Below are 16054 nucleotides of genomic sequence, written 5' to 3' on the forward strand. Positions count from 1 at the left end.
AGCCAATCCAAGACAAAAACTGGGTCAACAAACCCAGTTTGAATGACAGTCGCCAGAAAAGCAATGGAATGAAATGATCAAGGCGGCCTGACGACTCTCCCCCCAGGGTGCATTGAAATGGGTGTTTGTTTGGGTTCTTTTTAATATATAATTTTTATTAAAATTTCTAATTTACATTTCAAAATGTTCATTTAAACAACCTTAAATCAATGACTCCCCTTCTCTTTCCGTGGTTCATTTTGCATACCAGACATCCCTGAATATTTTCTATGAACTGAACCATTCAGCAATCCATTGTTACATCCATCAGAACTTATTTACACTGTTGAATTTATCATAGTGCTACCAGCGTTTTTAAATGAACACAATTTTCACCCATATATTCAGTAAACATTTTCCAGTCTTCTTTAAACGTATGTTCTTCTTGTTCTCTTATTCTATATGTTAAATCTGCAAGCTGCACATATTCCATCAGCTTAAGTTGTCATTCATCTTTAGATGGGACCTCGCTCGTTTTCTGGTTTTGGGCTAACAAATCACGAGCCGCAGTAGTAGTAGCATACATAGTCATTTTTGACACCTGGGAATTTCCATCTGAATTATCCCCAACAAAAAGGACTCTGGTTTTTTTGGTAAGGTACTTTTAAACATTTTTTTTTCAATTCATTATATATCATTTCCCAATACTCTTTTACCCTTTTACAAGTCCACCACATACGATAAAACATACCCTCAACCTCATTACATCTCCATCATTTATATGATTCGGACTTATACATTTTAGCAAGTCTACTCGGAGTTAAATACCATCTATAAATCATTTTCAGGTAGTTCTCCTTCAAATAATAGCATGCTGTGAACTTCAGATCACTCTTCCAAAGTGTTAAGTTGTGGGTGAACATATCAGACAACACAGTGATTCTTCAAACAGCTCTTGTTTATTCACAGGCCAGAATAGAACTGAACTGAAGGGTTCAGCCAGCCTGCTTATATAGAGCTCCACTACAACGCAACTGTAACCATTTTCTGTAACTATCCAATCACTGAATGTCACTTTCAATCCCTTATTTGCATATGTGGACCTGAGTGAAAACTATCTACAGTATCCCCCTGCTGGCCCAGGGTGAGAACTTCAGTACATAACACAAAGCTTTTCCCAGAGATTCAAATCTATATTAAATGGGTGTTTGGTATGAGATGGGTGCTCTTTATGCAAGCACATTTTTCACAGCAGCCACACAACGTAGGGCTTGTCCACATTTCTGCTTATCCAAGCAGTTTCCCCTCTGCACTGCTCAGGGGAAGGAAAAAAACCCTCTCTTTAGTGCTAAATCGGAGCAAACATCTATCAGGAGAAAACCCGAATTGACGTTTGCTCCGACTGAGCGCTGAAGAGTGGTTCTTCCCCAGAGGAAATCAGCGCAACATGAGGAATAGCAGATAAACCCATAGCCAGCCAAAAGCCAGCCCACAGCCCCACACTTCATCCACTTTAATTGGGATTTAATCTTTCCTGGGGGTGGGGGAGGATCCCGTTGCTAACGATCTGCTTACAATATTGAGCCACCTTTTGGGAGCACCAACACACAAAGTTAGACACAATGTTGGTTCACACATTCATACCCACCACATGTTTGGCCCGTGTTCATCACTCACAGGGCTGTTTCACACATTACACAGCGGCACACCTGGATTTGCCACCAACTCCACATCTGATGTGCGGCTCCAGCCAATCCCAGATCCCTGAGAGTTGTACCTGTACAGGTCCGTTCTTAACTTGAAACTGTTCTTAACCTGAGGTACCACTTTAGTTAATGGGGCCTCCCGCTGCCACCACCACACGATTTCTGTTCTCATCCTGAGGTAAAGTTCTTAACCTGAGGTACTATTTCTGGGTTAGCAGAGTATGTAACCTAAAGCGTCTGTAACCTGAAGCCCCTGTAACCCGAGGTACCACTGTATTCTTTAAAAAGCAGTGCACTTAGATGCATATAGCTGAAGGGATCTCTCCAAATGGTTTTATTTTTGTGACAAAGCCTTTTTGGGTGGTGACTCCCTGTTTTTGGAATCTCCGACGAAGTGTGTCTGTCCATTGTTCTTCACTTTCATGAGAAACTTTTAAAAAAACAAATATTGCTGTTCAGCTAAGCACTTGATGGCTGAAAGACCAGCAGCCCTGTACGTTAAGTCACTATTACTACCCCCATATCACAGGTGGGAGGACTGAGGCTGAGACTAAGTGGCTTGCCCAAGGCCACAGCCAGGATTCAGGGCACTGCAACATTCAGACCTTCTTTATAGCTCAGTCTATTAAGCCACTATACAGCGCTAGCTCTCTCTGATGATTTTTTCACATTTGCAAGCTATCACGTGATGCGGCAGCCATCAAGTGACGAGCCACTGAGTGATAAATGGGTGGTGTGGCATGGTCACATTCTCCCCCCCCCCTTCATTTTTTAAAAATTTATTTATTTATTATTAATGTTGCGATATAGTTCGTATAGTTAAAGCTATGGTTTTCCCAGTAGTGATGTATGGAAGTGAGAGCTGGACCATAAAGAAGGTTGATCGCCGAGGAATTGATGCTTTTGAATTATGGTGCTGGAGGAGACTCTTGAGAGTCCCATGGACTGCAAGAAGATCAAACCTCTCCATTCTGAAGGAAATCAGCCCTGAGTGCTCACTGGAAGGACAGATTGTGAAGCTGAGGCTCCAGTATTTTGGCCACCTCATGAGAAGAAAAGACTTCCTGGAGAAGACCCTGATGTTGGGAAAGATGGAGGGCACAAGGAGAAGGGGACGACAGAGGACGAGATGGTTGGATAGTGTTTTCGAGGTTACCAGCATGAGTTTGACCAAACTGCGGGAGGCAGTGGAAGACAGGAGTGCCTGGCGTGCTCTGGTCCGTGGGGTCACGAAGAGTCGGACACGACTAAACTACTAAACAACAACAACAACAAAATGTTGCGATACATATATGAAATCTTTACATGATACATATACATTATATTTGTAAATTCGCATTTTCACATTTCATTATGTACCAACATTTACCCATTTCTTATTTCTTGTCCTGTGTCTTCCCTCCACCCGTGCGTGACTTCCTTGTTATTATTTTCTAACTTTATTATCGAGATTGTGTTTTTGTATCTTTGTAGCAGTCCCGCTGTTCCAAGTGGCGCAATTCAGCATAAAATAAAGACGCAGAGAGCTAGCTTATTTCCTTGGACTGAGGGGCAGCTCTTTCAGACATCTTCTCCTCTCCAGTCCGGTCACTTTTATATTACCCTTTGTTCTCTCCAGCCGCATGGCTGCATCCCAGTGTCTCATGTTACCTCATCCGGCCAAGCTTAAACCCACCCACACCATATAGGGTCAACACTGCCCAGAGGAAACACAACTCCTTTTAAGGTCAATACAATTCTAATACATTGTAAGGCACAGACATGCTGGTCACTGGGTCAGCAAGACACCAGGTGGCACTACAAACCTCGGCCAGGGCTTTCTGGCTCCCACCCTGGCTCCCACATGCCCTCTTTCTTTATATTTTAAGCATAATCATATATATCAGTACCAATGGCTTTGTCGAGCGCGAGAAGCGACTCTTTTGACACCGGAAGCGGGCCGTGGACTGGAGAACCATGCAGTACATACAGAAATTAAGAAAGGATACATTGTATATAGCAACACAAAAAAGAATGAATACATTGTATATAGCAACACAAAATAATGCAAATAACTACTATAATAATCACTATAATCAATAAATGTCGAAGCCAACTTCCATCCGGAAGCTAAGAATGTAAGAATTCTGATTCCATGCTGCATGGTAGGCTTCTTTTCTAGTTTAATAGCCATGCACTGGTATCACTTCTATAGCACTGAGATTGGTCACTGTATGTTCCTGTAAGAGAACAAGAGCTATTAAACATGAATTTCAATGTATATTGACAGTTTGGATATATGCCCCATGATTCTTTCCCCTCTTTAATTTGAAAATAACTGGGGGCAGGCATACATACCCAACATGTAGAAGCATGCAATTAACTAGTAAACTTAATCATAACTTGTACAAAAGTATTATTCCTCCATATCTTATGATAATTTTCACCCTTAAAGGTCTTATTCAACAACACTGTTCTTCTAGTTCGAGAGTGGCTGAGCCGTGAATACTGCCAGCCAGTGTAGGATTCAGGCAACTGCTGCTTGCCAGCCAATAAGGTGAAATATGGTGGTTTCAACTGGACTGTGTCGTCTGCTTCTCTTCCTTGTATAATGGTGCAGCAAAGGATGGCAAGGCAAATGGTTAGGAAGCACTTCCGCAGTTGAAGGGACTTGCCATGGCTGCACACATCGAGCTGAAACCCATAAAGGCTTGTCCTCGACATCCACTGCCGCGTACCCTCGTCCCCACGTGATCAGCGGGACAGGTCCATGCCATGCGGGATCAGGCAAGCGTCTGTACACCACCAAGGGGCGAGGGAGTGCCTCCTCCTTCCTAAAATGCAATTCCGCGGGAGTATGGGTCCTAGTATTTGGATATAAAAGAATGTTAAGCACAAAAAGAACTTGGTGAACAGCTGAAGGAATGAGTGCTGTTCGAATGCTTCGGCCGCCAAGCAGTTTTAGCAATAGTGTTTTGAACGTCAGGTGCGCTCTTTCCACTATCGCTTGCCCTATGGAGTTAAAGTGTATATCATGAGTTAATTTCACATTCCACAACATACAAAATTCCGAAAATGTTTTAGAAATATATGCTGGACCATTATCAGTTTTGATACGCGTAGGTTTACCCATGACTTAGAAACAGCGGATAGTGTGCTGAAGTAAGGCTTGCAGGGCGAGAAACAAGGAAAACAAGTCAGAATCCAAGGAAGGAGTTATATAAGATATTGGTAAAATAGCAAAAAGCGATATACATACTGAGTATCCACAATAAGATTGAAAGAATGAGTAGGAAAGGATTGAAAGGCAAGAATCACAGCCGCTAGCTCTGCTCGCTGGGCAGAAGTCTGTGGAGAGGTAAATAACCTTTTCCATTTTCCTCCCTCTTCCCATGTCACCCCCCCCTATTTTTCGTTCCATCCATGAAAAGGGTTAGTGCAGAGGGGAGAGGTGTGAGAGACAAGGGGATAGTCAAAACATAAGTGACTTGTGTCAGAAATGTCAAACGATCATCCTTTGGAGGATTAAAAATGATGACCTATAAAATCAGCCAAAACAATTTGCATGGCAGCATTTGTGATCAATAAATGCTGCTGTTCAGTCTGTGAAAATGGCATATAAATTGATGCAACATCAAAACTGCTCAAAGTTATAGCACGTGAGCGTCCTTTGATAACAATTGTCTGATGTGGATTCATTTGCGGAATAAATGTTCTTCAAAGGGGTATGAGGTAAATGTAACCATTCTATAATGCAGATAGTCTTCTTCTTGTCCGTCTGAGCATATAAATTTCCTGTTGGCAACAATGGTGTAGCAAATACTGCCAGGTGCAGCTTGTGTTCAGCACCTCTAGGTGGCGCATGCGGAAAGGTTTCGATGCTTCATCCACAAATTTTTGGCAAAGTGTAGGGGAGTTCCGCATGCTGTTGTGGCAGAACAATCCACTGATATCGCTGGGTGGATTGCAATTTGTTATATACTGGCAATGTAAAAGCAAACTGTTCCTGTCTGCTGGATCCAGTGGGATGAAAATGATTCAATGTCAAAAGTCAATTGTTCAGAAATAAGCTGTTCAGAAACGAGATGGTGCCATTGCTGCAGTTTTTTCTTTTGGTGGAGGCCACTGTTCTACCCACACTGAGGTATCAGTGATCTTGGTTTGCCACGCTGGAAACGCTGTATTGATGGCTACAGGTTGGTTTTTATTTTGCGCTGCTGCCAGCAAATGAGCCTTGTGGGTGGCTGTACCAACAGACTGACAAATGCGAAGCATCGTAGCTGCGTCAATGGCAGGAAGGTGTATTATCGGACGCAACACAACCTTACAATCCTCATTGGCATTTTCAAAGGCCAATTGTTTGATAGTTATTTGTTTGGCTTCAGGATTTTCAATTTGGCTACTCACTGCTGTAATCAGCCTGATTTTTCTCATTGCTTGTTGCAGTAAAGCAGGAGCATAAGCACCACAGGCAATTTCCCATTCGTGAGCAAACAATACACCAGCTGATGGGGGTAAAACTGTACGTGCCAAAGGCTTGAATTCATCTGGAACCAAAAGCTGGGCTTGAATTCCTGCTGGAACACCAGGGAATGCCATAGTATCCTGAGTTAAGGAACAGGCAAATACTGCACGTTGCAAAGGGGTAGCTGTTTCTGCTGCTGCTGAAAAAGCAGGATCATTTCCATCCAGACCACGGTATTTTTGCAGATTTGGGTTCTCTGGTGAGGAACTGCAGTCTGGAGGTTTGGGATCTGGGGCTGCAGGCAAAGCAAGGGCTGGAACACATGGCAGGACAGCAGGCTGAATTAAAGAAGCTGAAGCCTGTGTTGGCAATGCAGCCATGGAGATATTTTTTGGTGATAAAGAATCCATAGCATATCGAACCTTGCACCATGCATTTAAATTCCGAACAGCAATGCTGGGAAGTCCATGAAAATGTGTTCCAATTTCATCCCAATGTTTTAATTCCAAAGTTCCTTCTGCAGGAAACCAGGGGCAATGTTCATCAATGCACAGAATGAGCTGTATCAAATCACCCTCAGGGACTTCCAATTTGTTGCAGGAGAGGAGAAATTTTAAGTCTTTTAAAAATTTCTGTTGGGGAGTAGTCAAAGAGCTGCCCATTTTTCTAAAATCAATATTTAAGGGATCGACTAACCTTGGATCCGTAGATGAATAGCGCTTGAAACCTTTTCCAGGCGAGGTAAGTCGATGAATATCCACTGCTTGGATCAAAAATCTTCTCACAGTCTGGCCCAGACTGTTTGCTTCAAATCTTGCTTCTTAGCTCTCTTTTAAAAACCTCAGTCGTATCTTTCATTCAGCCTCACACGGGGCACCACTTGTAGCAGTCCCGCTGTTCCAAGTGGCGCAATTCAGCATAAAATAAAGACGCAGAGAGCTAGCTTATTTCCTTGGACTGAGGGGCAGCTCTTTCAGACATCTTCTCCTCTCCAGTCCGGTCACTTTTATATTACCCTTTGTTCTCTCCAGCCGCATGGCTGCATCCCAGTGTCTCATGTTACCTCATCCGGCCAAGCTTAAACCCACCCACACCATATAGGGTCAACACTGCCCAGAGGAAACACAACTCCTTTTAAGGTCAATACAATTCTAATACATTGTAAGGCACAGACATGCTGGTCACTGGGTCAGCAAGACACCAGGTGGCACTACAAACCTCGGCCAGGGCTTTCTGGCTCCCACCCTGGCTCCCACATATCTTAATAATTAAACATTCATTCTTATATATCTGCTTAACTTAACTTTGTGAAATCAGTCTATACATATCAATAAATTCTTGTTGGAGCATATTTCGGTCATGTGTTCTCCTACACATTTCCATTCCTGTTTGAGCTTTTGATTAGATTGCATTCTAATTGTTGCCATCATTTTTGCTAATTCAATCATTTCAAAAAAATTCTGTTGCCAGTCTTTCAATGTTGGTACTCCTTCTGATTTCCAATTTTTTTGCAATCAGCAACCTTGCGGCGGCTGTTCCATATAAAAAGATTCCCTTCCTGCCTTTGGGGATGTCATTTGTTATAATTCCTAAAAGGAATGTTTCCGGCGTGCCATGGTCGCATTCATTGAATTGTGGCGGATAGTGCGAGATTGGCTTCATTATTATCAAATAAGAGAGGCCTATAATTTGGACAAAAAAATTGGCTTCCAGGTGGAGAAATCAAAATTGGAAACAGAACTGTTAGAACCAAAACTAAGATTTTGTCAAAAATGTATAACTTGCTGTTGAAATGGAACACGCAGGATGAAACGGTTAAATCAGCAATGATTAAATGGGCGCAGGATTTAGGTCATAACATTATGTTTGCTGACTGGGAGCAGTTGTGGACCACCGGTATGAAGTTTACGGCATGCATTGCCTTAAAGGAGAATATTATGAAAATGATTTACAGGTGGTACATGACCCCAGTCAAGCTTGCAAAAATTTATCACCTGCCTGACAACAAGTGTTGGAAATGTAAAGAAGCTGAGGGAACATTCTTTCACCTTTGGTGGACATGCCCAAGGGTCAAGGCTTACTGGGAGATGATATATAATGAACTCAAGAAGGTATTCAAAAGTACCCTTCCTAAGAAACCAGAGGCCTTTCTTCTGGGCATAGTTGGCCAATGGGTGCCAAAGAAAGATAGAACATTTTTTATGTACGCAACAACAGCAGCAAGAATACTTCTTGCCAAGTACTGGAAGACACAAGATTTACCCACCGTGGAGGAATGGCAGACGCAAGTGATCGACTACATGGAGATGGCTGAAATGACTGGCAGAATCCGCGATCAGGGAGAAGATTTGATTGAACAGGACTGGAAAAAGTTTAAGGACTATTTACAGAAATATTGTAAAATCTTGGAGTGCTAATATGATGTGGGAAGTGAAGGTAACAGGGTTTGTGTGACTTGGTTAAAGGTGAATTAAAAGAAGAATGCTAAAAAGGATATGGGGTTATGAACAGAACATTATTATGTCATAGTATATAAGAGGAGATATGGATTAAAAAAAAAATGGAAAATCGGGACATAATAATTAGAAGAAGGTAAAATTAAGTATGGCTTAAATAAGGTTTTGAATTTGCTGAATTGGATTGGAATAAAGAGGAACACAAAAAAGGGGGATGTGAGGAGGTCAAGACAGAGGGGTATGGAACTTTAGAAATTTAAGAAAAAGGGTTTTTCATTTTTCTTTTTTTTTCTTTTTTTCTTTCTTTTTTCTGCTATATATTTTTGTTTTTATGCTGTTTTTGCTTTTTATATGAACCTTATCTATGGAAATGATACATTTTGAAATGATGAATCTGTTGTTTTCTAAAATCTTAATAAAAATTTATTTTAAAAAAAAAAATGAATTGTGGCGGATAGGTGTTCATGTGGCTACTTTTGTTTTAAATTACGGCTTACTAGAAGTGAAGATGGGGCAGCCCACTATTCCATGAATCTCAACTACAGTGGTACCTCAGGTTACGTACTTAATTCGTTCCGGAGGTCCGTACTTAACCTGAAACTGTTCTTAACCTGAAGCACCACTTTAGCTAATGGGGCCTCCTGCTGCTGCCGCGCCACCGGAGCACGATTTCTGTTCTCATCCTGAAGCAAAGTTCTTAACTGGAAGCACTATTTCTGGGTTAGCGGATTCTCTAACCTGAAGCGTATGTAACCTGAAGCTATGTAACCCGAGGTACCACTGTAATCTGGAATTATGCTGCTCTGTGGTGCATGTGTGTGCATAAGCCCAGGGGCTGCATTCCACTCTGGGGGCAATAAGCCAGTGGTGAGTGGGGCCAGAAGCGAAAGCGGGTGGAGCAAATACATACCCCACAAGTGTCCTGAAAAAGCCAGAACACTCTATACCAGAGGTCAGCAAACTTTTTCAGCAGGGGGCCGGTCCATTGTCCCTCAGACCTTGTGGGGGCCGGACTATATTTTGGGGGGGGGGATGAACGAATTCCTATGCCCCACAAATAACCCAGAGATGCATTTTAAATAAAGGCATACATTCTACCCATGTAAAAACACCAGGCAGGCCCCACAAATAACCCAGAGATGCATTTTAAATAAAAGCACACATCCTACTCATGTAAAAACTCGCTAATTCCCGGACCATCTGCAGGCCGGATTTAGAAGGTGATTGGGCCAGATCTGGCCCCCGGCCCTTAGTTTGCCTGCCCATGCCCTATACTTTATCATGAGAGAATGGCGGCCATTTTGGTTGCTGTGATCTTGTGTGATTTTGGGCACTATTTCCCCCAGGAAAAGGTTGGCCTCCGTGCCCCCAAAAACACCTTTTTGTGGGGAGTGGGGGGAACCAGCTGGGGAACTTTCCAAGGAAAGAGGGCTCAGAGCCCAGGGAGTGGTTATGAGCGGTTAGAGGGTTAAATTGAGAAGAGAAGGTGTCAGAAGCTGAAGAGGTAACAGGCTTTAGTGAGCAAGGGGAGTCTGTGGCAGAGAGCAATCCAGAATCAGAGGCAGAAGCGGAAGGAGGAGAGGGGAGAGGACAAGAGGCAGAGATGAGTCAGGTTGGTGAAGAGTCACGGGTGTCTCCTGCTCCTACTGCCACAAGCTCCCCTCCCCGCTTGTCTCCCAGAACCAGAAGAGGCATAAAAAGAGCGGAGGACAGCTTGGCTGCAATCAGGCATAGTCTCCGATTGCTAGGGGAAAGCCCCAGAGAGGACGGGACTTAGATGGCTGTGACAGCAACTGATTCTAATGGAGTAAAACCCCTGAGAATGAGCTGCTCTCCTCATTAGGCCTGACATCTGACCAAGTTTGTGGAGATCGTATTTTTGCTAATAAAGTGTTAACTCCAACTCTGAATGGTGCGATTACTAACCGGCCTGCTCCCGCGACATATGTGCAGGAGAGAGATATCAACAGAGCTGCCAACATTTTTAGACTCTCCTCCTGAATTTCAGAACGTGGCACAATGCCACTGCTTCAGTTCTTTCAGCAGAAGCTGAGATTTTGCAGAAAGGAAATTGAGTAGGGTGGGGCCCACCACCACAACCCACACAAAAGAAGTCGGGGGTCAGGGGGCTCAGACACCTGACAGGATGAGTGTTCTGCTTCGCTGGGCTGCATCACCCACAATAGCTGGGGTGGGGCAACAATGTCTGCTCCTCTGAGAATACCTCAAATAGAGAAGGCCCACAATTCCCTGGGGTAAACGGTGGTGGTGGGAGGCAGGTTATCACATTTTACTGGCCCAGTGAGAACTTCATTTCCCCCAGTAAACGGATGCCAGAAACCAAAAATGTGAGAAGTTTCATTCTCCTGCTAAGCATACAAGAATATAAAGACGTTTCTATAAAAACATGTTTTTAATATACCCCTGCTTACTATAAGGCAGCCCTACCCAACCACATGTTGTTGGACTCCAACTCCCATCAGCCCCAGTTGGTGTGACCAGTGGTCAGGGATGATGGGAATTGTAGTGCAAACATCTGGATGGTAGCAGATTGGGGAATGCTGCTAAAAGCATGTGGAACTCCCTCCCCGCTGAGGCCTCCATCTGTACTACACATTTAAAGCAGAAATTGTTGTTGTTTAGTTGTTTAGTCGTGTCCGACGCTTCATGACCCCATGGACCAGAGCACGCCAGGCACTCCTGTCTTCCACTGCCTCCCGCAGTTTGGTCAAACTCATGCTGGTAGCTTTGAGAACACTGTCCAACCATCTCATCCTCTGTCGTCCCCTTCTCCTTGTGCCCTCAATTTCCCCCAACATCAGGGTCTTTTCCAGGGAGTCTTCTCTTCTCACGAGGTGGCCAAACTATTAGAGCCTCAGCTTCACGATCTGTCCTTCCAGTGAGCACTCAGGGCTGATTTCCTTCAGAATGGATCGGTTTGATCTTCTTGCAGTCCATGGGACTCTCAAGAGTCTCCTCCAACACCATAATTCAAATGCATCAATTCTTCAGCAATCAGCCTTCTTTATGGTCCAGCTCTCACTTCCATACATCACTACTGGGAAATTTTAAAGCAGAAATATAGCACTTTAAAACAGGCATGGCTTCCCTGAAAGAAACCTGAGGCCTGTAGTTTCTTAAGGGAGTTGTTAGGTGGCCCCTATTCCCCTCACAAAGCTACAATGGCCAGAGTGGTTTAACAGCCAACCGCTCTTCCAGGAAACTTTTATTATTGTCAAAGGATTATTGTATAACAGGGGTCGGCAACCCAAGGCCCATGGGCCACAAGCGGCCCATGGGGGTTGTTTAACCGGCCCATGGACCCCCGCCACCTGCTCAGGGACCCCTGCCGCCCGTTCGGTTGGCTCCCATGCACCGTGCTAAACTGGCACGGAGCAGAGTGGGGACCGCCTTCTGTGACGCTGGCCAGCTTCCCATTGGCTGCAGGAAGCTCCTGCAGCCAATGGGAAGCTGCGCACGCCTCCTCCACACCAGAATGAGCGCCGGAAATAGCGTTTGCGGCTTGATGGAGAGAAATAAAACCATACAGACATCAGCTATTTCACCTTGATGAAAGTCTCGATACAGCTATGGAAAGCCTAAGTATTCTTTTACAGTACACTGGGTGCTGGCTGCAAAAAAAAGGAAAAAAATGTATTCATTTCAGGCACATCTTTTTAATTTTTTTATTCAGTATTTTTAAACAAGCCCCTTCTCTCCCCTCCCTCTCCTTCTTCAGCAACACTTTATCAAGCGAGCTTGATAAAATGATTGGTCTAAGTATTGTTGTTGTTTAATCGTTTAGTCGTGTCCGAGTCTTCATGACCCCACGGACCAGAGCACGCCAGGCACGCCATTTAAGATTGTTCTAAGTATTACTTTAACCAAAAAGATCAGGAGTTATTTTCTTTGACTAGAGGGCAGTACTGTGTTTTCCCCCCATGTTACCTCTATTTTCAATTTAGGGTTTTTCTTCTCTGGGAGATGCATTATCTTTGCAAAACAAGCATTGCTTTCTCCAATTTTTCTGTTAATGGCGAAGGACGGAAATAGAATAAAGTTTTACTGATTTTGAAAAAGAAAAAGGGGGGAAAAATAACGTTTGCGCATGCATGTGTGCGTGCGCAATCCGGCCCACCACAGCGTCTGAGGGACTGTGAACAGGCCCAAGCTACAAAAACTTTGCCGACCTCTGTTGTATTAACAAGAGAGATGGAGAGAGAGGGGGGGGGGGACCAACTGTGATGTAGTGGTTGTTGTTGTTTAGTCGTTTAGTTGTGTCTGACTCTTCGTGACCCCATGGACCAGAGCACGCACGCCAGACACTCCTGTCTTCCACTGCCTCCTGCAGTTTGGTCAAACTCATGCTGGTAGCTTCGAGAACACTGCCCACCCATCTCGTCCTCTGCCGTCCCCTTCTCCTTGTGCCCTCCATCTTTCCCAACATCAGGGTCTTTTCCAGGGAGTCTTTTCTTCTCATGAGGTGGCCAAAGTATTGGAGCCTCAGCTTCAAAATCTGTCCTTCCAGTGAGCACTCAGGGCTGATTTCCTTCAGAATGGATAGGTTTGATCTTCTTGCAGTCTCCTCCAGCACCATAATTCAAAAGCATCAATTCTTTGGCGATCAGCCTTCATTATGCTCCAGCTCACACTTCCATACATCACTACTGGGAAAACCATAGGTTTAATGTAGTGGTTAGAGTGATGCATAGTACTTTGGAAACCAGAGTTGAAACCCCAGTTAAGGCATGAAGTTCACTGGGTGACCTTGGGCCAGTCACCATCTAACCTACCTCACAGGGCTGTTGTGGAGAGCAAAGGAAAATCATGCACGCCACCTTGGGCTCATTGGAGGAGAGATGGGATAGAAATGTAATCTTAAATAAAATATGTTTCCTGCCTTCCTCCGTGCCAGCCGTAGGCTTCGACTCTTCACTCTCTCGCGAGGAAGGCTCCGTACAGCCTGCTCTGACTTTTTCCTCTTTCTCGCAGAAAACACAACCGAAAAAGTTTTGCAATCCGAGTTCAAGAAGCCCTGTACGGGTTAGTCACCCAGCAAAGCATGGGTGGAGAGCTTTGTTGTCAACTGCACAGCCCAGTCCACCACACGTTTACTTGGAAGCGAGCCCCTCCTGGTGGGCTTCCTTCCTTCTTTTTAAAAATATTTTTTATTGCTCAATTTTCACATAACAAATTATCAAACCATATACATTATTTTCCCCCTCTCCCCCCCCCACTAAGGACTTCCCTCAGCTCCTCTCCCTGATTTCTCTTCACCTGTTTTCTCTGCATATTATAAAATTGTACATATCCTTACATATCTATCCATCATGTTATCAACCAATAAAATTGTGTATGTTTATTCAAAACCTGCCAAGGAGTCCAGTTCATTTTGTTGTCTTTTTAGATAGTTTGTAAAAAGTTCCCATTCCTCCTTGAAGTCACAGTTGCCCTTGTCTCGCAGTTTGTAAGTCAATTTGGCCAGTTCTGCGTAATTCATCAATTTCTCTTGCCACAGTTCTTTCTTCGGGATTTCCTCATTCTTCCATTCTTGTGCTAAGAAGAATCTTGCTGCTGTTGTAGCATACATAAATAAATTCTTTGTTTTCCTTGTCCTACAATCCCTAACAAAAATGCTTCTGGGTTTTTTTTCCCAAATGTCATTTTAAACATTTTTTTCAATTCATTGTATATCATTTCCCAATTTTTTTAAGCTTCTCTACACTCCCACCACATATGATAAAAAGTCCCTTCTGGTGGGTTTCCTTCCACATCAGCGCCATGCAGGGAGCTGCAAACTTTTGGTGACTTGAGTGCAAACAAGTCTAGGGTGTCCTCGGACTGTGCAGGAAGTGGTTGTTTCCCCCAGGCCCCTTTGCCAGTGAACGTTTGAAAGGGCTACACCTAGGTTTCGTTTTAGTCTAGGACAGGCTTCCTCAACCTCGGCCCTCCAGATGTTTTTGGCCTACAACTCCCCATGATCCCTAGTGAAATAAAAAAATTAAGGTCTTGTTGTTGTTTAGTTGTTTAGTCGTGTCCGACTCTTCGTGACCCCCTAGACCAGAGCACACCAGGCACTCCTGTCTTCCACTGCCTCCCGCAGTTTGGACAAACTCATGCTGGTAGCTTCCAGAACACTGTCTAACCATCTCGTCCTCTGTCGTCCCCTTATAAATGTTCATAAATGCACCAACCAAGCACATACATTGATATATAAACCACATGTCTGAAACCCCACAGAAAGTCCTGAAACCATTTTGTCCCTCCCAAATTGACCTCAAACATTTCTCTGCAAGGTCGAAGGAAAATGGAAAAGCCTGCCCATTGTCTCTTCCTTCACAAATCCTGTCTTAAGGGTATGTCTGTGTATGAATAGGGTGAGCCAGTGACCTGGCTCAGGAACTAAGTATTTGTCATGACAAAAGACTGGCCAGGCTCCCCAGGGCGGGCAATTTAAAATGTCTATATAAGGGCGGGCACACCTTTGTTTGGGGTCCTCCTCCTTTCCTGTGTGTGAAGGGGCACCCTATTGCAACAGTTTCAATAAAGATCAGGCTTACTAGCCGCTTTGCTTCTCAGTATTCTCTGGTTGGCCTCTGTTATTTTCTCTGACCGATGGAGAACCTACAAAGGACTCTATAAGGGCTCTTGTGTTTCCCATAAGGGAATAAGGGCAGATTTTTGTTTATTACACTAGCTAGCAGGACCAGTGGTCAGGGATGATGGGAACTGTAGTCTCAAAACATCTGGAGGGCCGAGGTTGAGGAAGCCTGGTCTAGGAGAAGCCTTTGTTGTGCCAAAGGTTATAAAGAGCAGTTGGAAATGACAGAGATTTTTTTACAAAGAAACATAGGCATGTGTTCCAAATATACAGGGATGGTCCTTACTTTTTATAACCTCAATAATTTTTGTTTTCTGCATGCCGTGTTGTTTCCTACAAGGCCTTGTAGAGTTGCTGCTCTTTTATATTCAAGTTCCATCTTCCTTTTTTTCTCCTTTTTTATTTATTTATGATTTTCAGGTTTATACCTTTCAATAATTCTACAGTCATTTTAACATTTCAAAACTTGACTTCCTTCCCCCCCTTTCTGAGGTTCCTTAAATTTATTTTTAATATTTTCTGCATATTTGTTCTTGAACCTAATTGGTTCATTTATTCCTCTACTTTAAATATGAAACTACTTTAAATATGAAACTGCAGCTTGTTACAATAATCCTGCCAATGTTCTTGTCTGTTTACAATTTGTTTGTGAATCTTCAATCAACCATTTCCATTCTTCTATAAAAAGTCTGTTATCTTGATTTCTTATTTTTTCCAGTAAGTTTGGCCATTTCTGCATATCAAGTTCCATCTTCCATCCAGGCCGCTAGAATGGAAATGTACAGGTTTGTGCATGCGTGGAATGCATATTGTTTTTATTTTTATTTATTAAATTTGCATACCGCCCTTCATCTTAGGGCGGTACACA

Source organism: Podarcis raffonei, chromosome 2 (assembly GCF_027172205.1).
Source record: "Podarcis raffonei isolate rPodRaf1 chromosome 2, rPodRaf1.pri, whole genome shotgun sequence".
NCBI classification, from domain to species: Eukaryota; Metazoa; Chordata; class Lepidosauria; order Squamata; family Lacertidae; genus Podarcis; species Podarcis raffonei.